Raw genomic sequence first — 22,119 nt, 5'->3', positions numbered from 1 at the left:
GAAATACTTATTGAGGACCTCACCCATCTCTTTCAGCTATACACAAAGATGTCTCTCACTAATGTTTTCCCCTTAATACTCTTATACAATCATTATAGATTATACTTAATCTTCTCTGCCAAAGCTATCCCATTCCAGATTTGTCTTTCTGATGTCTTGAGTTTAATCCCTCGAATCCCTATATTCCTCCCCAGATTCACTTGATCCTAGCTGCATGTACCTGGCCCAAGTGTCCTTTTATCCTGACAGTCTCATTATCCTAATCATCCAGGGTTTCCTATTCCTGCCAACAAAATGTTGGAGGAACACAGCAAGTCATGCAGCAGCTATGGAGTGGAATAAACAGTGGACATTTCAGACTGAGACCCTTTGTCAGGACTGGAAAGGAAGGGGAAAGAAGCCAGAATAAGAAGGTGGGGCAGGGGCCAGGGGGAGTACAAGCTGGCAGGTGGCTATTTATTTCCCCTTCATAGATGCTGCCGTACCTGCTGAGTTTCTCCACTATTTTGTGTGTTGCTCTGGATTTCCAACATCTGCTGAGTTTCTAGTTTTTATATGCCTGCCAGATTTGCCCTTCATTCTAATGGGGACATGCAGATCTTGAACTCTTAATATCCCACTTAAAGCTCCCACTTGCCAGATTTCCCTTTTCCTCAAACAACCTACTCCAGTCAAATTTTGTAAATTAATTCCACATGATATCAAGAAATGTCTGAGAGTACCAGATACCACAGGCGAGACAACATCCCGGCTGTGTCTCTGGCTATGCTGTTCCAGTAAAGAAACAATGTTGGCATTAACCCAACAAACAGGAAAAATTGTTGAGATACAGTATATTACAGAGTTACAGAGTCATGGAGATATACAACACTGACAGAAGCACTTCAGCCCAGCTGTGCATGCTGATCAAGTTGCTTATCCTTAGGTTATCTGTTGCTTTTGAGATTGTTTTATTGTATGTTGTGTTTATATATGAGGATATGTTTGTGGGTTGCCAAAATTGCATTATAATTAGCCTTAAAGAAAAGTATTTTACAATTTTAATTTATATTACCTACATACACACTTTTAATTTCATTAATTGACATAACCACACTTTTTGCTTGCATCTTCATCCCTTTTTCCATTTAATCTTTTTTTTTTCATTTATGGCGTACCCTTGTTTGACTATTCCTTCCTTTCCTCCTCCTCACCACCATAACAGTAAAGACATAGGAGCAGAATTAGGCCATTCGGCCTATCCAGTCACTCTGCTATTCCATCATAGCTGCTCTATTATCATTCACAACCCCATTCTTCTGCATTCTCCCCATAAGCTTTGATGCCCTTACTAATCAGAAACCTATCACAACCTTTGCTTTAAATATACCCAATGACGTGACCGCCACAGCTGTCTGTGGCAATGAATTCCACAGATTCACCATGTTCTGGCTATAGAAATTCCTCCTCATCTCTGTTTTACGGAGGCACTCTTCTATTCTGAGGCATTGCCCTCTGGTCCTAGGCTCTCCCATGATAGAAAATATCCTATTCATGTCCATTCCATCTAGGCCTTTCAATATTTAATAGGTTTCAATGAGATTCCCCACCCATTGTTCTAAATTCCAGCAAATACAGGCCCAGAGCCACCAAACATACCGTATATGTTAACCCTTACCTTCCCAGGATCATACTCATGAACTTCATCTTTTCTTAGATAAGATGCCCAAGACTGCTCATAATACACCATTTGTGGTCTAATCAATGCCTTATAAAACCTCAGCATTACATCCAGCTTTATTTCAGATTTCCAGCATCTGCAGTTGTTTTTTTTTATCCGATTCTAATCACAGGAACAATTGTCAGCCATTTACATTAAATTCCACATTACATCAGGGAATGTCTAAAAATACAGGATACAATAAAGGCCGGACAACGCCCCAGCTATGCCTCCAGCTGAATTGTTCCAGTAAAGTTACAGTGCTGGCACTAACCCAACAAAGTGAAAAATCACCTAGATATATCCCTTTCACAAAAGGTAGAACTAACCAATTGATTATAGCCTAATTAGTCTACTCTCAATCAAGGGATAAAGTAATAGACAAGATCATTATGGAGCTATGTAGCAGCACATCCCATTAATAACCAACTATCGATGGCCAATTTATATTTTGAAAGGACCACTTTGTCATGGGCTTTGTCCATAAAAAGACCAAAGAACTGATCTCCGAAGGTGGGGGTGAGCGGACTATTGTTGGCATCATAGCAATATATGACCAAGCATGGCATCAAGAAGCCCTGGTAAAAGTGAAGTCAATGGGCATAAAAGGGAAAACATTCTAATGGTTCAGTCATACTTCACAGAGAAGAAAATAGCTATGACGGCCGGGGGTCAAACATTTCAACCACAGCACACCATTTCTTGAGGATCTTCAGGGCAATGCCCGAGGTCCAACCATCTTCTTCTATCTTGACAGGAAACCTGGTGTTCACTGACAACTGCACAATATTCATTTCCATTCATAATTCCTCAGTGACTTAATCATTCCACACATGCACACTGCAAAACATACACAATATTCAGCTATGGGCTGGCAAGTGGTAAGTAATACTCATGCCACAAAAATGTCAGGCAACAACTGTCTGCAAACCAGAGGGAATCCAATGATATACTCTTGTGTTAGCTGCACTACAATCACTCAGTCCACCACCATCACCACTGACCAGAAACTTAACCAGACTAACCATAAACTATTGCTTCTAGAGCAGTTCTGAGGCTAGCTATCTTGTGGTGAGAGAGTCACTCCTGACATGTCAATTATCTTCCACCATCTACAAGGCACAAATCAGGAGCACAATGGATACTCTGCATTTGCAAAAAAAATAACTCTCAGAAGCTCAACATCATTCTGGACAAAACAGCCTCCCTGACTTGTACTCCATCAACAGCAAAAACATCAATTCTCAATACCACAAGTGTGCAGTGGCAATAAATGCAATACACTTGTTTGTCCAGGCCAATATGTTACCATCTATGACCTCTGTCAAAAGGACAAGGACAGCAGATGCACGAGAATACCAATACCATCAGGTTTTCTCCAAGCATTGAGTACAGGAGTTGGGATGTTATGTTGAAGTTGTCTAAGACGATGGTGAGGCCTATTTTGGAGAAGTGTGTGCAGTTCTGGTCACCTAAAGATATTGAAAGAACACAGAGAAAATTTTCAAGGATGTTGCCAGGACTTGAGGACCTGAGTTATAGGGAAAGATTGAATGGGTTAGGTCTTTATTCCCTGGAGCATAGGAAAATAAGGGGGATTTGATAGAGGTATACAAATTTAAGAAGGGTATAGATAGGATAAATGCAAGCAGGCTTTTTCAACTGAGATTGGGTGACACTAGAACTAGAGGTCACAGGTTAAGGTTGAAAGGTAAAATATTTAAGGAAACCTGAGAGGGAACTTCTTCATTCAGAGTGTGGAATGAGCTGCCAGCAGAAGTGGTCAACCCAGGTTTGATTTCAACATTTAAAAGAAGCTTCGATAAGTGCATGTAAGGGGGGGGGGGGGTATGGATAGCTATGGTCCAGGTGTAAGTTGATGGGACTAAGCAGAATTACAATTCGGCATGGACAAGATAGAAAGTGCCTGTTTCTTCTCTTATGACTCTTTGTCATACCCCCTTCTCATCTGGAAACATATCACTGGACCTTCATTGATACTGGGTCCAAATCCTGAAGTTCTCTATCCATCAGCACTGTGGGACTATCTTCACCAGAATTATTCCAACAGTTCAGGAAAGTGGTTTTCTATCACTTTCTCCAGGGCAATTAGGTATAACAATAAATACTAGCCTTGTTAGCACCATCCAGATATAGAAAAGTAAAGTTAAACAAAGAACTTCCTGATACCACTGAACTCATTAAATCAGGAGATCTATAAAGTCAAAGGATGTAATCAAAAGTTGAAGTTCAGTCCCTTAAGTTTTTTTAAATTCCTTGCTTGCAAGGTATATGCTTCAATACATCCAGCGGCAAGTAAATATCTTGCAACAATTAGCACTGACTTCTGGAGTACTGAGTCCATTTTTGGTTCTCATTCTACAGGAAGGATGTGATTGCACTGGAGAGGATGCAACAGATTCAGCAGCGGGGTGTTGCCAGGGGTATTTCAGTGGTGATAAGACTCCAGATAGACTGTTCTGTCTTCCTTGGAGACGAGGTAGCTATCAGAGCACCTGGTAGAGGTATACAAAATTATAAGGGGCATAGACAGGTTGCGAGAGATCTTGCTCCAGAGCAGAGGTGTCTAAAACCAAGGGCATAGGATTGAAGTATGAAGATTTAAAGGGAAACTAAAGAAGAATTCTTTTTCACCCAGAGATGTGCTGCCTGAGGAGGTGGTTAACATGGTGACTCTCACAACATTTAAGACTACTGATAAGCATCTGAATTGCCAAAGTATTAAAGCCTTTTAGATCAACTACTGCTAAATGACATTAGTATAGATGGCGCTTCATAATGGCCATAGATGTAGTGGGTTGAAGGGCTTTTTTGCACAGTGTCTCTCTCTGCATTTACAAACAAGATCAGTATATAAATAATCCTCTTTGAATGGTATCGGGATAATTTGCAGTAAGCACTAACTGCATAGGAAAGAGAAAAAGTGAGTCCTGGCATTAAGATCGAACTCCTGAGTTGCCCACAATATTCTTGCAGAGTTTTTCCAAGATGATGGTGATGAGGAAGTTGATTTTGCAGTAGTCCACTGGTTTTAGAGTGTGCATGGATAAGAAGATATTCTTCTCAGTTGCCCATTTCCAGCCCAGGGAGAAAAAAAAGCAGTTGGCTAAAGCAATTGCAAAGCCTCAATTCAATCCCTTTCAGGCTCCGGTTTCAGAATGGTAGGCCTTTCCTGAGGATTCTGCATACATGTGGAAAAAAGCTGATCTCCAATAGTTGGATAGTGGATTATTAGAGTCTTACTATGTGCAGTACAAGTCCCAAGGTGATGAGTCACTGATCTCTGATGAACAACAGTTATACTAACATCAAGATGGCTGAGCAACCAAGCTCTTTAACAAAACCTTACAGACAGAAACTCAGAAAATGGTTTTAATAACTTAAAAAAAACATAGCATCTAATTAAATTTAAATATATTGATATTTAAAGTAGAAGCAGAAAGAGCATATGAATGTTTTCAAATGTAAAATTTATTTAAGATCCTTTTATTTAGCAATTTAGGAAATAAAGCAAATTACAATACATCCAGATAAAGTAAATTTTCTTAGATGTACAGTAAATGTCCTCGATGTAAATAAGCTGAAATGAATGCTTAGTACGTCACTGTAAACTCAAAACTAAAATTATCTATTCAGTAATATATACTAAAGCTATCTTAATCTAGTTAGCTAAATTCTCATAACTTTTAGCGATTGAAGATTGTAGCATAGATGCCTACTATATGAAGCCAAATCACTGACAAGTTTAGAAATTTCATACTAAAATACACATTCCTAAAATCCTTAAATTGTCAGCTTCACAGCTCAAAATTAATAGTGAATGCTATTTGCAGCCATAACAGCAGCAACCAAGATAAATATATGAGCAACAATCCTTTAAGTAGCTCATGATCACTTTAAATGGCACTGGCAGTGTCCTTCACGGCGTGTAACTTCATGTCTGTTTATGCTAGATTAAGAGAGGGAATAAATTAGAGCATGAAATTAGAGTTTTTTAAAAAACTGCACCATCATCAAAACAATGTGCAAAGACTTACACAAAGATAGCACCTGAAAAATGGCTGGCCAGATGTAGGAACATATCATGAGCCCTTTTTCCTTGTTTAAAGACTTTCCAAGCCCTCAAAACAGACATTGCACTGCTTTAGCTTCAAATATCTTTGCAGATAGTACATTAAACTTTGACCCAAGGATGTATATCTATCTTGGATGCAATATATGTTTTTTTAAAATGTTTGGAGGTCTGTCAAACAGTAAATGAGAAAATAGGGTGTTTTCAATGGTCGCCAAGTAACAAAGTATGGGAGAAATGGAAACTGCTCCAGTACCAAACAGGAGAAAAGCTCCTTCAATGATGTCCATTTTGCTTTGAGATCGATGACAATCTACCCAAAAGGCCAAAAATAAAGAGGGACATAAGAAATATCAAAGGAAAATAATGTGGATGTTAACAGAAAGTGAAGGAAATACCCTGCAGGCCAGACAGAAACTGTAGGAACAGGGTTAACATTTCAGGCCAATAAGCTTTCAACTAAACAGGGAAAGAAATAGCATAGCAAAGAAACAATGGCAACCATATCCAATTGACTTCTCAGAATCTAACATGCCAAAAAAATTGTATTACACAAGACAGTTCAGATATTGATTCTAGACTGAATGGAAAAGTGGATGAATTTCGTACTGTGGTATTATTTAATCACAAAAAGAATTGTGTAGAGCTATTTTGTATTTAGCTTATTCAATAATGGTATACCTGTCTTGTTAACAAAATTTGCAACTTGCATTTCAAGCAAATTCATATTTTCTGGGGTTTACCTTCAGTCTTTGTCAAATTTTGCTTTTTATTTTCATTATTAGTATAATTAGATGAGAATCTACAATCATATTAATCACAAGTATTCAAGTACAATTTATTGGTTCACAGGGCAAGATATTTTACAATGACAGTTTTACTTCTGATGTTCTGCACGCAGAGAACACAATGATTTCCACAACTAGTAATACATTTGTAAATATCCAAGGTGTGGGATTTCAACAGTCTCTAAAAAATTTATACGGAACATAATTCATTTGGAAAATATGTGGGAGTGGAGCAAGCAGTTCTGTTAACCTGTATTATTTCTAAGAATGCAAGCTGCACATGAGCCAGTGGTTTACTAGAAACTGTGATGTCAAACCTGATGAATAGTTGTGATTATTTCTTTAAATTGTATATACATGGCATAGAATCATAAAATCATAAAGCACTACAGTGAAAAAAACAGGCCCATCAGCTCATCTGGTCTGTGCCATATTGTTATTCTTTCTAGTCCCATTGACCTACACCTGGAGCATAGCCCTCTAAATGCCTCCAATCTATATATGTATTCAAATTTCTCTTAAATGTTGAAATCAAACCCACATCCACCACTCTGGTGGCAGCTCATTCAACACTCTTGCCACCTCGGAGTGAAGAAATTCCCCCTCAGGTTCCCCTTATATAGTTCATCTGTCATGCTTAACCTATGATCTCTAGTTCTAGTCTCACCCAACCTCCATGAAAAAAGCCTGCTGGCATTTACCCTATCTATACCCCACATAATTTTTGTATACCTCTATCAGATCTTCCCTCATTCTCTTACACTCCAGGGTTAAAGTAACCATTCCACCTTTTCCTATAACTTGGGTCCTCATGTCTTGGCAACATCTTATTAATTTTCTCTGAACTCTTTCAAAGTTATTGATATCTGTGCTGTAAGTAGGTGACAAAAACAATATGCCAAATTAGAATCAGAATCAGGTTTATTATCACTGGCATATGTCTTGAAATTCGTTAACTTAGCAGCAGCAGTACAATGCAATACATGATAATATAGAAAGAATGAATAAATAAATTACAGTAAATATTTAGAATAGATTAAAATACTGCAAAAACAGAAATAATATATATTTTTTTACAGTGAGGTAGTGTTCATGGGTTCAATGTCCATTTAAGAATCATATGGCAGAGGGGAAGAAGCTGTTCCTAAATCAGGCTTCCGCACCTCCTCCCTGATGGTAACAATGAGAAGAGGGCATGCCCTGGGTGATAGGGGTCTGTAATAACAGACGTAGTCTTTCTGAGGTACCGCTCCTTGACGATGACTTGGGTACTACAGAAGCTAGTACCCTAGACGGAGCTGACTAATTTTACGAATCTCTGTAGCTTCTTCCGATCCTGTGCAGTAGTACTCCCCCCGCCCCGCCCCTATAACAGACTGTCAGAATGTTCTCCACAGTACATCTATAGATGTTTGAGTGTTTTCAAATTCCTCAAACTCGTAACAAAATGTAGCAGCTGTCTTGCTGCATCAATATGTTGGGACCAGGCTAGATCCTCAGAAATCTTGACACCCAGGAACTTGCAATTGCTCACTCTCTCCACTTCTGATCCCTCAATGAGGATTGGTTTGTGTTTCCTCGTCTTACCCTTCGTAAAGTCAACATTCAGCTCTTTCGTCTTACTGACATTGAGTGCACAGTTATGGCTACAAAAACACTCAACTAATTGGTATATCTCGCTCCTGTATGCCTTTCACCTTCATCTGAGATTCTACCAACAATGGTTGTATCATCAACAAATTTATAGATGATATTTGAGCTATGCCTAGCCGCACAGTCATGGGTATAGAGAGAGTAGAGCAGTGAGCTAAGCACACATCCCTGAGGTGTGCCAGTGTTGATCATCAGAGAGGAGATATTATCACCAATCCACATAGATTGTGGTCCTCCGGTTAGGAAAGTCAATGATCCAATTGCAGACAGAGGTACAGAGGCCCAAGTTTTGTAGCTTATTGATCAGGATTGTGGGAATTGTGGGAACTGTGGGCACACTGAGCTATAGTTAATGAACAGCAACATGACATAGGTGTTTGTATTGTGCAGGTGATCTAGGCTGTGTGAAGAGCCATTGAGATTGCAACTGCCGTAGATCTATTGTGATGATAGGCTAATTGCAGTGGGTCCAGGTCCTTGCTGAGGCAGAAGTTCATTCTAGCCATGACCAAACTCTCAAAGCATTTCATCACCATAGATGTGAGTTCTACTGGGCGATAGGTAGTAGGGCAACTCACAACTACTCTTAGGCACTGGTATAATTGTTGCCTTTTTAAAGCAGGTGGGAACTTCTGACTGTAGCAGTGAGAGGTTGAAATGTTCTTGAATATTCCCGCCTGTTGGAAGGTACACGTTTTCAGAGCCTTACCAGGTACTCCACTGGGGCCTGCCACCTTGCAAGGGTGTCCTTAAAGACAGCATACCATCAGCCTCCAAGACAGAGATCACAGGATCACAGGGTACAGCAGGGATCTTCGCAGCTGTAGTTATATTCTCCCTCACTAAATGAGGCACCTTTCATGTCGCTTTCCGAAAATAGTACAGAACTGTACATACAATGTAATTAGCTCAAAAATATTAGTCAATCTGCATGCAGTGCACACACAAGCAATAAAATAATGACCAAATAATCCAGATCATTTTATGAATATCAATTAAAAGATAAATATTAGCAAAAAGCATTAGATGTATCTGCTGTAGCCCATCAACTTCAAGGTTCAATGTGTTTTGCATTCAGAAATGCTGTTCTGCATACCACTGTAGTAATGTGCAGTTATTTGAATTACTCTCACCTTCCTATTACCTTGAACTATTCTGAGCTGACTGCTCTCATTAAAAGGCTTTTTTGCCCACAGAACTGTCCCTCACTGATGTTTTTTTTTTGCGCCACTCTCTGTAAACTCTAAGAGACTGTTCTAGACACAGTCTCCAAACAACTCTAAAGACTGTTCTTCCCCATTCTGATGATTGGTCTGTCTGTCTGTTTGTCTTGTTTTACGGCGGTTGGCATCCAGCTTAATGGTACATTACCGCCACCTTCTGTTCCGGAATGTGCACTGGACATATATTCTAAATCCCTTCACCCAATCTCGCTCACACACGCACACACACACACACACACACACACACACACACACACACACACACACACTAACACTAACCTACAATTTACCCTCCCATCTTTGACCATCCTAGTACCCTATTCCTGTTTATCCGTCATATCAAACCCCTGTACCCCTTAAGAATACTAAAAATACCCTAACCTGTGCTCTCTCACCATGCCCAGCAACCCTTTTAATGTGAATTCCTGCACCCTCAATTCCCTTAGATTAATTCTCGTCATCTCTCTCTGTATCCCATACTTCCTGCAACTCAGAACTACATGTTCTACTGACTCCTCTTCCTGACATTCCTCACACATTCCTGTCTGGTGTTTCCCTATCATTTTCAATGTTTTGTTTAACGCACGGTGTCCCAGCCTTAACCTAGTCTACACAGTTTCCTCTCTTCTGTTTCCACTACCTACCCTAGTACCTGCAACACTTTTTTGTATTTGATATAAATGCCTCCCTTTCCCCTCCCTGTCCCATCTTTCTTGCCACATTTGGTTGACTTTTTCCCAGATTACATACTTAACCTCTGCTTTACTGATACTAATGTGCATTTCTACATTTTCTTTCTTTAACGCCCTCTTTGCCAACTCATCCACCCTCTCATTCTGATGATTGGTCTGAACAGCTGAACTTCTTGACCATATCGTTATGCTTTGAGTTGCTGCCACATGATTGGCTATTAGCTACTTGCATTAACAAACAGGTGTATGGTGTACTTAATAAAGTGACTACTCAGTGTATATTATGTTCACCTGAAAAAGTAGGGAGTGTTTCATCTAAAATAAGATAGCAACAATCCAACACTCTCTCAGTATTGCACTGGTAATAGCATATACCCTCCAACCTGATAGCATGAATATTGATGTCTCCTTCTGGGAGACAAATACCAACCTTCCCCTCCCCACCCCCCCAGGCCACTCTGACCTTTTACTTCTTCTCACCTGCCTATTACTTCCCCCTGGGTCTACACTTCCTTCTCTTTCTCCTGGCCAATTCTACTCTGTTGGATCCTTTCATCTCCAGTCTTTGCGATTTCCCACCCACCTGGCTTTACATATCAACATCCAGCTCGCCTCTTTCCCTTCCTGCCACCTTCCTCCTCCTTTCTCAGTACTGAAGAAGAGTCTTGGCCCAAAACGTCAACTGTTTATTCTTTTCTGTGGATGCTACCTGAACTGGTGAGTTCCTCCAGTGTTTTGTGTGTTGCTTTGGATTTCCAGCATCTGCAGACTTTCTTGTGTCTGTATTACCATGAACTTTTATTGTCAGGTCTCCGAGATGAATTGTTCTGCATAGGTGAGCTCTGCCAAAGCTGATACTTTGAACAAATATTTTTAGTAATTCACCTATCAGGATATGTACAACCCTACCAAGAGTAGCATTTATTCTCTATATCAGAGGTTGAACTGAAAGAATGATGGAGACAAGTATTTTCACAACATTTCTGAAATACCCAGATGAGCATAGTCAAATGCTGGTAAATGAGATTATAGGTGGGTTACTTGGGCATGGTGGGGTGAAGAATCTGTTTTTATGCAGTTGATTATCACTGTGAAATAACTTGTTCATTAATCCTTCACAACCTTATTTTAGACTTTCATATTGTGATGAGTATTTGGTCCATAATGACAGAAGAGGAAGCTCTTTAACTCAACAACCATTTTATTGTGATAGACACAAAACAGACTGGGCACCATGCCTGGAGAGTAAACCCAACCAGTCTCTCACAGACCAGGGAGGTGACCACCACACACCCCGGTTGAGGTTAGGGTGACCCACAAATACACAAGCAAATAACTGTATAACCCAAACTAAAATGAACAACAAACAGTTAAACAGTACTGGTCATTAGAGATGCATGAGTGGGCTGTTGACCATGCCACCCCACCCCACCCCACACCCCCCAGCGTCACAATATGCTGGAATTATCTTTGGAGCAGATTTTGCAGGAGAATGAGTGAGAAACCTCCAGCATCATTGCAATGCATCCTGGCTGCAGTGTTGCAATTTCCACTGATACAATGCCAACTTGAAAATCCTGAAATTGCTGTTCATAATTCAATACTACAAAGTATACTGTATTCCAACTCTGAACAGAAGCTCTGCAAGCAAGCAAAGGGTTGGGCTAATTGCATTATTCATTAAAATTTTGCATCAGGTCAGGCATATATTTTGCTATTAATCTGAGTAGAAAGAGGTAGCTGGAAAAGTTTTGTACAAGTTTCATAATTTTATAAAATCTTTAAATTGATTTTGATGCCCTTTCTTTAAAATAAAATCTACTTGACTTATACATTTCAAAGTGATTAAAGATGTTACAAACAGTTTCAAAAGTTTCCAGTTTTAAAGTTTTATTTTATTTCAGTTGCTTTATCCTCAGAGCTGGAGTGTCAGTTTTTAAGGGTGTGTTATAGCCCCGTCTGTCAATGTATTTTGCTGGTTATTTTGATGATGGAGCTTGGTCTGCCCACCCACATGATCTTACTTACAATACAGAAGGCCCTTTCTAAATTCAGTACCCTATTACATTGGATTTTCCTGTGTTTTCCGCAAATTCTCACTGAGAATCACTTGAGATACATTCTTTAAACCCAAGGTCAGCAAGGTTAGTCAGGAGTCACCACTAACTAAATTCCGACCATTGATGTACAACCTCTCAGAAAAGTCTGGTAGGCAACCCATGATAAATCTAGTTAATCATATTGCTGAAATAACCCTTAGGCATGCTATCTCAAATACAATGGAATGTTTCATCTTAGGGACAATACACAGGGACAATAAGAGTTTCTTATTAGATAATATTTTGCTCAAATTCATTTGCATGATACCAAATGAAATGTCTGCTGTGAAGTAGCACAGCAGGATTAACATTTTAATAGATAATTTTATTTAAATTTTGCTAAAATAAACTTCCTTTTTATACTTGAGTGAAAACTTGATTGGTGCAGCTGAAAATGGAGTTATAATCAAATACAAGCATTCTTAATCAGTCCCTTCCTGACTTGTTAATGGCTCAATCTTAAATTTCAGAAAACTGTTAATGGTTGGCATTGAGGACCAGCAGATGATTTCCTGGAAAAATAAAAATGCCATTAAGTTGCTTTGAAAATCTACCTCTGAATGGGCATGCATCCAAATGAACTTACTCTTTAGAGCTTCCTTGAAGGTCTACAAATCTGTGCACTTAGTTAAAACTCCCAATGGTGATACTTCATCTAAAGTGTCAGTTATGTGAATAACGTTAGTTTCAAGCATTGTTTTGAGAACTAGCCAGGCAGTACAAGAGTATACAAAAAATGTAGAGCTGATGGCAGAATAATGGAAATGAGGGATGAGCAAGGACTCTCAGGGACTCAATCAGGAGACGCGTGTTAGTAGAAGAAAGATTTAAGCTCATGCCAGAAGGGGATATGAAAATGAGAAGAAGCTTCTTCACTCGAGGGTAGAAAATCACTGAAATTATCATTCTAAAAGGTCCGTGGAAGTTCTATCCGAAGATTTTTCAGATATTAAGTGATTTGAGGTTAATATAGGAAGCTGGAACTGGATGTAAAATACCTGCCATGATCTTATGGAATGGCAAATCAGGCTTGAAGGGCCAAATAGCCTTCTCTTGTTTCTGTTTCTATTTCATGATCTCAAATTTGATTTTCATTGAATGTAATTTGCACTTACATTTAGGGCTTATCCAAAATGGGTTGATAGCACTTACAAGTGGATTTAAAATTAGCACATGGTCACATGAGTTAAAAACTGAAAAAAAAAGACTTGAAGGCCATTGACCTAGGGGAAGCCATACCAGTTTCACTTGGATTATCAGAAGGTCTGAGAAAGCCCCACATAAGAAGTTGGTATACAACATTAAAGAATGCTGTCATCAGTCTTCACTGTGGAAAACATGAGCAGTATGGTGGAAGTTCCAGGTATCAGGGGCCATGAAATGTATGAAGTTACCAATACTAGAGAAGGTTCTTGGGAAACTGAAAGGTCTGAGGGTAGATAAGTCACCTGGACCAGATTATGTACACCCGAGTTCTGAAAGAGGTGGCTGAACTGATTGTAGAGGCATTAGTAATGATCTTTCAAGGATCACTACATTACGGAATGGTTCTGGACGACTGGAAAATTGCAAATATTACTCCACTCTTCAAGAAGAGAGAGAGACAGAAGAAAGGAAATTATATGCCAGTTTGTCTGATGTTGGTGGTTGGGAAGAAGTTGGAGTCAATTGTTAAGGATGAGGTCTCTGGGTACTTGGAGGCATGTGATAAAATAAGCTGTAGTCAGCATGGTTTTCTCAATGGAAAATCTTGCCTGATGAATCTGTTGGAATTCTTTGAAGAATTGAAAAGCAGGATACACAAAGGAGGATCAGTTGATGTTGTGTACTTGGATTTTCAGAAGGCCATTGACAAGGTGCCACACAGGAGGCTGCTTAACAAGCTATGAGCCCATGGTATTATAGGAAAGATTCTAGCATGGATAAAGCAGTGGCTGATTGGCAGGAGGCAAAGAGTGGGAACAATGGGAGCCTTTTCTGGTTGTCTGCCAGTAACTACTGGTTTTCCCACAGGGGTCTGAGTTTGGACTGATTCTTTTGACATTATATGTCAATGATTTGGATGAAGGAATTGATGGCTTTGTTGCAAAGTTTACAGATATGAAGATAGGTGGAGAGGCAAGTCGTTTTGAGAAAGTAGATAGGCTACAGGAGGACTTAGATAGATTGGGAGAACGGGCCAAGAGTGACAGATGGAATACATTGTCAGGAAGTGTGTGGTCATGTACTTTGGCAGAAGAAATGAAAGAGTTGACTATTTTCTAAATGAAGAGAAAATACAAAAAAACTGAGGTGCAAAGGGACTTGGGAGTTCTTGTGCAGGACTCTTTAAATGTTAATTTGCAGATTGAGTTAGTGGTGAGGAAGGCAAATTTATTTCAAGAGGCCTAGAATATAAAAGCAAAAATGTAATTTTGAATATTGTGAGCAGTTTTGAAAAAAAATGTGCTGAAGCTGCAGAGGGTTCAGAGGAGGTTCATGAAAATGACTCCAGGTTTGAATGGCTTATCATATGAAGAGTGATTGATGGCTCTGGGCCGTACTTACTCGAATTCAAAAGAATGAGGAGCAACCTAATAGAAACCTGTCGAATCGTGTAAGGCCTTGATGCAGTGGGTGTGGAGGAGGTGTTTCCTATGGTGGGAGAGTTTAAAACTAGAGGACTCAGCCTTAGAATAGAGGGACGTCCTTGTAGAATGGAGATGAGGGATTTCTTTAGCCAGAGAGTGGTGAATCAGTGGAATTCTTTGCCACAGACAGCTGTATATGCCAAGTCTTTATGTATATTTAAGGCAGAGGTTGATAGATTCTTGATTGGTCAGGGCATGAAGGGATATGGGGGTGGGGGGGGGAGAGAGACATGAGACTGGGGCTGAGAGGAAAATTGAATCAGCAATGTTGAAAGGGTGAAGCAGACTTGATTGGCCAAATGGCCTAATTCTGCTCCAATATCTTATGGATTTTGGTCTGATTGGAGCTAATATACTAACATAAATTGGAAATTGAATGATAGGCAGGGAATAGAGAATAACAATAAATGGGACTTTCTTGGGTTGGCAGGCAGTGATTAACAGGTTGTACAGGGATCAGTGCTTGGGCTCCTGCTACTCGTAATATATCTAAGGAATTGATGCATAGAATATATGTACCATTTTCAAGTGTGCCAATGACATAAAACTGGATGGAATAGTGAATTATCTCTAATCTGCCTCTACTACCACCCTTTGCAGGGTATTTCATGCACTCACCACTCTGTGGGGAATAAAACAGCTTACCTCAGACACCCCCCCCCCCTTAACTTTCCTCCAATCACCTTAAAATTATGTCCCCTCATTTTATCAATTTCTGTCCTGGAAAAAGGTCTCTGGCTATCCGCTCGATCTATGGCTCATATCATTTTGTACACCTCTATCAAATCGGCCCTCAACCTCCTTGACTCCAAAGAGAAAAGCCCTAGTTCACTCAAACGACATGAGCTCTAATCCAGAGAACAGGAATTCTGCAGATGCTGGAAATTCAAGCAACACACATCAAAGTTGCTGGTGAACGAAGGGTCTCGGCCTGAAACATCGACTGCACCTCTTCCTACAGATGCTGCCTGGCCTGCTGCGTTCACCAGCAACTTTGATGTGTGTTGCTTGAGCTCTAATCCAGGCAGCATCCTGGTAAATCTCCTCCGCACCCTCTCTAAAGCTTTCACATCCCTCCTATAATGAGGAAACCAGAATTAGACTGGTTATTTAGATAAGTCTAGTGATTGGGCAAATGCATGGCCCTTCATCACTGTGAGTAATGCTGATAACACTAAAAAGTGAAGTTGGAATAGAAAATGTTGATATACAAATGACCCAGTAGTCACCAAGCTATTGAGATAGCAAATGATACTTTTGCCTTCACTGTAAAAGATTTTAAGTACAAGAGAAGCAAAGCTTGCTACAATTATATAGGGTTTTGGTGATATCACATTTGAAATATTCTGAATGTTTTGGTGTCAAGGTAAGATGTACTGTCCATAGAGGGAGTAAATGCAATGGGTGTTCAACAAATTGATTCCCAGGATGGTGGGACTGCTGTATGAGAGAGTAGACTAGACCTGTATTCATTAGGGTTTACAGGAATGAGATTCCATTAAAACACACACAATCTGATAGGACTCGACAGACTGGTCAAAGGGTGAAAATTTCTTCTGATTGGGAAGTCTAAAACCAGGATTCAGAGTTTGAGAATGCAGGTTATGGCACATAGGATTGAGATGTGGAATTCTCCGTCACAACGGATATTAGACACCAAATCACTTGTAGAAGGAGGGAAAGAGATTTTTGACATTAAAGGCATCAAGGTTTATGAGAAGAAAGCAGGAACAAGATATTATGATATGGTATTGTATTTTATGGCAGAGTAGGTTTGTATTGCCTACTTTTGCTTGTTCATGGGTTTAGATGTAGAGAATTCAAGTTGCTGTGCTGTCCTATTTAGCTCATTGCAATATGGGTTAACTAACAAGTATTGATTTTGCCTCTGAACATAAAAGTGGGCATACCTCACTGAAGGAATTAAGTGAAGCACAATTCACGCTTCTCCAAGGATTTAAAAGTTCCCACGTTTCTTTTCTGCTAGGGAATTTTCATTGAGTCCTGATCAAATATTGTATATTTCATTTTTTTTATTGTGTGTGATAACTTGCAGTCACTCTGAATTGGTAATAAGATCTCCTCCTCTCTCAGGATCACCACAGGTGTACCTCAAGTCTCTATGCTTAGGCCATTGTTCTACTAGAAACACCTCATGCCATCTATAAATTCACCAAAGACACTACTGTTTCTGGCAGAATCTCTGGTGATGAGGTTTAGGGTTCAGTGGAGGAAAGAGTGATTAGCATCTTACAGGATCTATCCTGGACCCAACATATTGACACAACTACAAAGAAGGTGCACCCATGGCTATATATCATTAGGAACTTGAGATTTGTTATGTCACCAAAGTTTTTATCAAAATTCTACAGCTGTACCATGGAGAGCACTCTGACTGGTTACATCACCAGCTGGTACAGAGGCTCCAAAGAACAGTAAAAGGCTGCAGAGTGTTTAGAATCAGCCAGCTCCATCACCAGCACAAGCCTCCCCACCACTGAGCACATTTTCATTTCAAAGTGCAGTGCCCTGAGAACTACCAACAGGAAGGAGGTACAGGAAAACTGAGGATCCAGACTCAATATTTTAGGATCAGCTCCTGAGCCATCAGATTTCTAAATTGTCCATGAACACTACCTTACTATTCCTCTTTTGCACTATTCATTTAATTTTTATTGTAACATTATTTTTGTCTTGCACTGTACTTCAGAAAACAAATTTCACCTCATTTATCAGCAATAATAAATCTGATTCTTATTCTATGTATGCAATTGCTGCCTTAACTACACCAAGTCGATGAGCTCCCTCCAAAGAGTAAAATACTACACTAAATTTACAGAACAGAGTCCAGCTGTTATCACCAACTGTAATCATGAGTGTCCTGCACATGCAACTATTCCTGTTCTATTTGTGCCATCTATAGCTTGATTTCTAGTACTCATTGCTAAGTGCAGGGTTTGGATCCATTCCACTTCAGATAATTTTAGCTGAGGCTGACACAAACCTGGAAGCTCTCACTAAATTACCAGGGCCCTAGGCATTGTAGAACAAATGCTGTATCACCGCAGTATGAAAGGCCTGCCTCCACCAAATGCTGCCCAATATAACCCAACTTGGGGTAGGATTCCAATTTGCACTATGGGTTATGTATGTACTAATTGAATCTTGAACCCCGTGAGGTCCAACATCCAGGAAGTACTGGATCATTAAAGACCTACATTTAAGCTGAGATCAGAAACCAAGACATCTGCTTACTAAAGTGGATGTAAAATATTCCAATACATTATTTCAAGGAAAAGCACAGAGGCTTATCCAAGGTCAATATTAACTCAATCAATAGAAAATAAAACAAATAGAGACTGATGATGTTTTACTCTGGAGCAGAAGACTGTTGGAGGAACTCAATGGGTCAGAAAGAATATGTGGAGACAGAAGGATAGTCAATGTTTCGGGTCAAGATCCAACATCATCCCTCTGCCACCACAAATACTGCCCGTTGCATTGAGTTCCTCCAGTAGTTTAATTTTTGGAATAGGGAAAAAAAAATCTGAATTTCTAAACTATCTGAATGTCATACTACCATTTGTTGATTCTTGACAATGATAATGCACCAATTGTTTCCTTTATTACAACAAACACCATATTTCAAAAGTACTTTGACAATTAAGTATTTTGGAACAACCCAGGGGCATGGAAATTATAGATGCAAGTTTTTCTTTGCTGCATCTAATTCTTGTATTAATATATGCTTTGATTATATTTCCCTTAAATGCATTCTTTATCTTCATTTCAATCATTTATTGAGATACCAAATTTTATCTTTTTGGTGAGCGGAGAGGTTACTACTATATAATAAAGTAAAAGGCCTAGAGTAGACCATTCAGCCCTTCACACTTGTCCTACCATTCACTCAGATTAAGATTGTGTTCCACTATTTCCATTATCACTTGATTCCATTAGCATCCAAATATCTGTTAATCTGGCTCTTGAATACACTGTGTATAGCGAATCCTTGATGCACTATAGTCCAAAAGTCTTTTCATCCTTGAGTATGCTTAAAGATCAGAAAATTATGATTTGGGATCAGAAAATTCCAAAAATTCTAAACCCTTGGGAAAACAATTTATTTTCATCTCTGCCTTAAATGGGGAAACACTTCACCATGACACAATGTCACCTTATACAGAACACTACAGCTTAACACAGGCCCTTCAGCCTATGATGTTGGGCTGACCCCTTAACCTACTCTAAGACCAGTCTAACCCTTCCCTCCTACATAGCCGAGCAACACACACAAAATGCTGGAGGAACTCAGCAGGCCAGGCAGCATCTAAGAAAAGAGTACAGTCGGCGTATCGGGCCAAAACCCCTCGGCAGTCCTTTAGATTTTCAGCATCTGCTGACTTTCTCTTGTTTGTGATTGGACCTCCTATAATGCCTCCATTTTTCTATCATCCATATGTCTATGTAGGTGTTTCTTAAATGCTCCTAATGTACCTGCCTCTACCACCACTCCTGGCAGGGCATTTCATGCACCCACCACTCTGTGTAAAAACAAATAAATAAATAACCTCCGACATCCCCCTTGTACTTTCCTCCATTCACTTCAATATTATGCGCCCTTGCATTAGCCATTCTGCCCTGGGAAAGTCAATGACTGTCCACTTGACCTATGTTTCTTACCATCTTGTACACCTCTATCAAGTCATCTCTCATCCTCCTTTTCTCCAGATAGAAGAGCCCTAGCTCACTCAACTTGCTCTCATAACACAAAACCTTTGTGCACCAGATGCAGTAATAGACCATAGGTGCAGGAGTAGGCCAGTCAGCCCTTCGAGCCAGCTCCACCATTCACTGCGATCATGGCTGATCATCCACAATCAGTACCCTTTTCCTGCCTTCTCCCTATATCCCTTCACTCCGCTATCTTTTAAGAGCTCTATCTAACTCTTTCTTGAAAGGATCCAGAGAATTGGCCTCCACTGCCTTCTGAGGCACAGCATTCTACAGAACCACAACCCTCTGTGTGGAAAAAGTTTTTCCTCAGCTCCATTCTAAATTGTCTACCCCTTATTCTTAAACTGTGGCCTCTGGTTCTGGACTCCCCCCAACATCAGGAACATGTTTCCTGCCTCTAGCGTGTCCAATCCCTTAATAATCATATATGTTTCAATCAGATCCCCTCTCATCCTTCTAAATTCCAGTGTATACAACTCCAGTTGCTCCAATCTTTCAACATATGACAGTCCCACCATCCCGGGAATTAACTTCGTGAACCTACGCTGCACTCCCTCAATAGCAAGAATGTCCTTCCTCAAATTTGGAGACCAAAACTATACACAATACTCCAGGTGTGGTCTCACCAGGGCCCTGTACAATGCAGAAGGACCTCTTTGCTCCTATACTCAACTCCCCTTGTTATGAAGGCCAAGATAAAACATCATCATAGTGTTTCAGTAACGTCACCTCATTCTTGAAACGCTTAAACATACAGGTCAATCTGCTTCAGTAAAGTCATGTACTGCTGATACTGCTTAAGTAGTATTGTGTACAGCAATGGTCTTCCTATTTAAGGATGATAATATAGGGCGACCACGGTAGTTGGTGGTTAGCGTGATGCTGCTACAACTCAGTGTTGGAGTTCCAAGTTTATTTCCAACGCTCCCTAAAGAGGTTTTTCTTTTACATCCTTCCTATACATGCGACACGGCTGGTGGTGTAGTGGCATCAGTGTTGGACTTCGGGACGAAAGGTCCCGAGTTCGCAGAAGGCAATGACAAACCACGGCTGTAACTTGCCTCATACGCAGTTCCCCACTACGTTGGAAAAGTGTGGAGGGAAATTGTCCGCTAACTGGAGAAACTCCGGATGCGACGTACCTTTCCTTTTCCTATACGTGCATGGGTTTCCTCCTGATGCTCCAGTTTTCTCCCACAGGTTAGGGTTAAATTCGTAGGGTGCTGGGAGGTGCAGCTCATTGGACTGGAAGAGCCTGTTCTGTGCTGCATCCCCGAGCAAATATAGTGGAAACAGTTCAGAGAAGGTCTACTGGAGTAATACCTGGGGTACGCAGATCTTGAAAAAAGACTGTTCCAGTTACATTCATGACTTAAGTTTGGAAGAATGAGGGAATTTGATTTAAGTACATAAAATCCCAATGGACTTGACATGATGAGTGTGGAAAGTATGTTTCTTGTTGCGGTGGAATCTAGAACTAGAAAGTCACTGTTTAAAAATAGGAGCAACATACATCAAAGTTGCTGGTGAACGCAGCAGGCCAAGCAACATCTGTAGGAAGAGGTGCAGTCGACGTTTCAGGCCGAGACCCTTCGTCAGGTCTCGGCCTGAAACGTCGACTGCACCTCTTCCTACAGATGCTGCTTGGCCTGCTGCGTTCACCAGCAACTTTGATGTATGTTGCTTGAATTTCCAGCATCTGCAGAATTCCTGTTGTTTGCGTTTAAAAATAGGAAGTAGCCCAGTTAATGCAGAAAGGAGGCAAGACAATTTTTCCTCTCACGACCATGAGCCATTCCAACCCTCTTCTGCAGAGTGTTTGAATATCTTATGTCAGAGAGGTACTTGCTGAGCAAGGGGATAAAAAGTGTATTTATTAAGAAACAGCACAGAATATGCCCTTCCAGCCTTTTGACCGCACCACCCAGCAATCTCCCAATTTAATCCTAGCCTAAGCACGGAACAATTTACATTTACATTGAGCAATTACCCCGCCAACCCATAGGTCTGAGGACAGTGCGAGGAAACCGGTCACGGGGGCGAGTACAAGCTCCTTACAGTCACCGGCAGGAATTGAACCGAGTCGCTTGTACTGTAAAGTGTTGTACTAACCACGGCACTACCGTGCAGTAAATGAAAATGTGATACTGAAATTACCATCGGACCAACCAGCTGTGGGGCAGTTTGTTCAGCATCTTCCCATTCGGTTCACACAACATGGAGACCTGTTCTCTGCACAACTGATCGTGCAGCGCTTTGGTGGTCCCTGTTGTAAGGTATTTCTTTACAAAACCTAAATACGGCAGAGACGAGCTAAAAATCAAAAGAAGAATGTGCGCGTATTATTCGGCACGCCAGATATTGCGTTTCAGTTACCTATGGCTGTGCAAGGCCCACCACCCGGCATACCGCCGCCGCTTCTTCTCCAGCCGCTCCGTAACCACGGCAACGAGGTCGGTTCTCGCGGAATCTCGTGGCATTCGCGAGAGGAGGAGGGGAGGAGGG

General features: G+C 40.4%; 1 long non-coding RNA gene across 1 annotated transcript; it reads right to left on the bottom strand.

Moving 5' to 3' along the window:
- Positions 1-5,191: 5,191 nt before the first annotated feature.
- On the bottom strand, positions 5,192-22,062 carry LOC134358699 (uncharacterized). The gene is made up of 3 exons (XR_010020924.1): positions 21,991-22,062; positions 8,943-9,120; positions 5,192-5,669 (listed from the first exon to the last, which is right to left on the bottom strand). It is a non-coding gene; the product is annotated as an uncharacterized LOC134358699 (long non-coding RNA).
- Positions 22,063-22,119: the final 57 nt, after the last annotated feature.

Source organism: Mobula hypostoma, chromosome 19 (assembly GCF_963921235.1).
Source record: "Mobula hypostoma chromosome 19, sMobHyp1.1, whole genome shotgun sequence".
Taxonomy (NCBI): Eukaryota; Metazoa; Chordata; class Chondrichthyes; order Myliobatiformes; family Myliobatidae; genus Mobula; species Mobula hypostoma.
The sequence above is the reverse complement of the archived record's forward strand: the minus strand, read 5'-3'. Positions and strand labels throughout refer to the sequence as shown.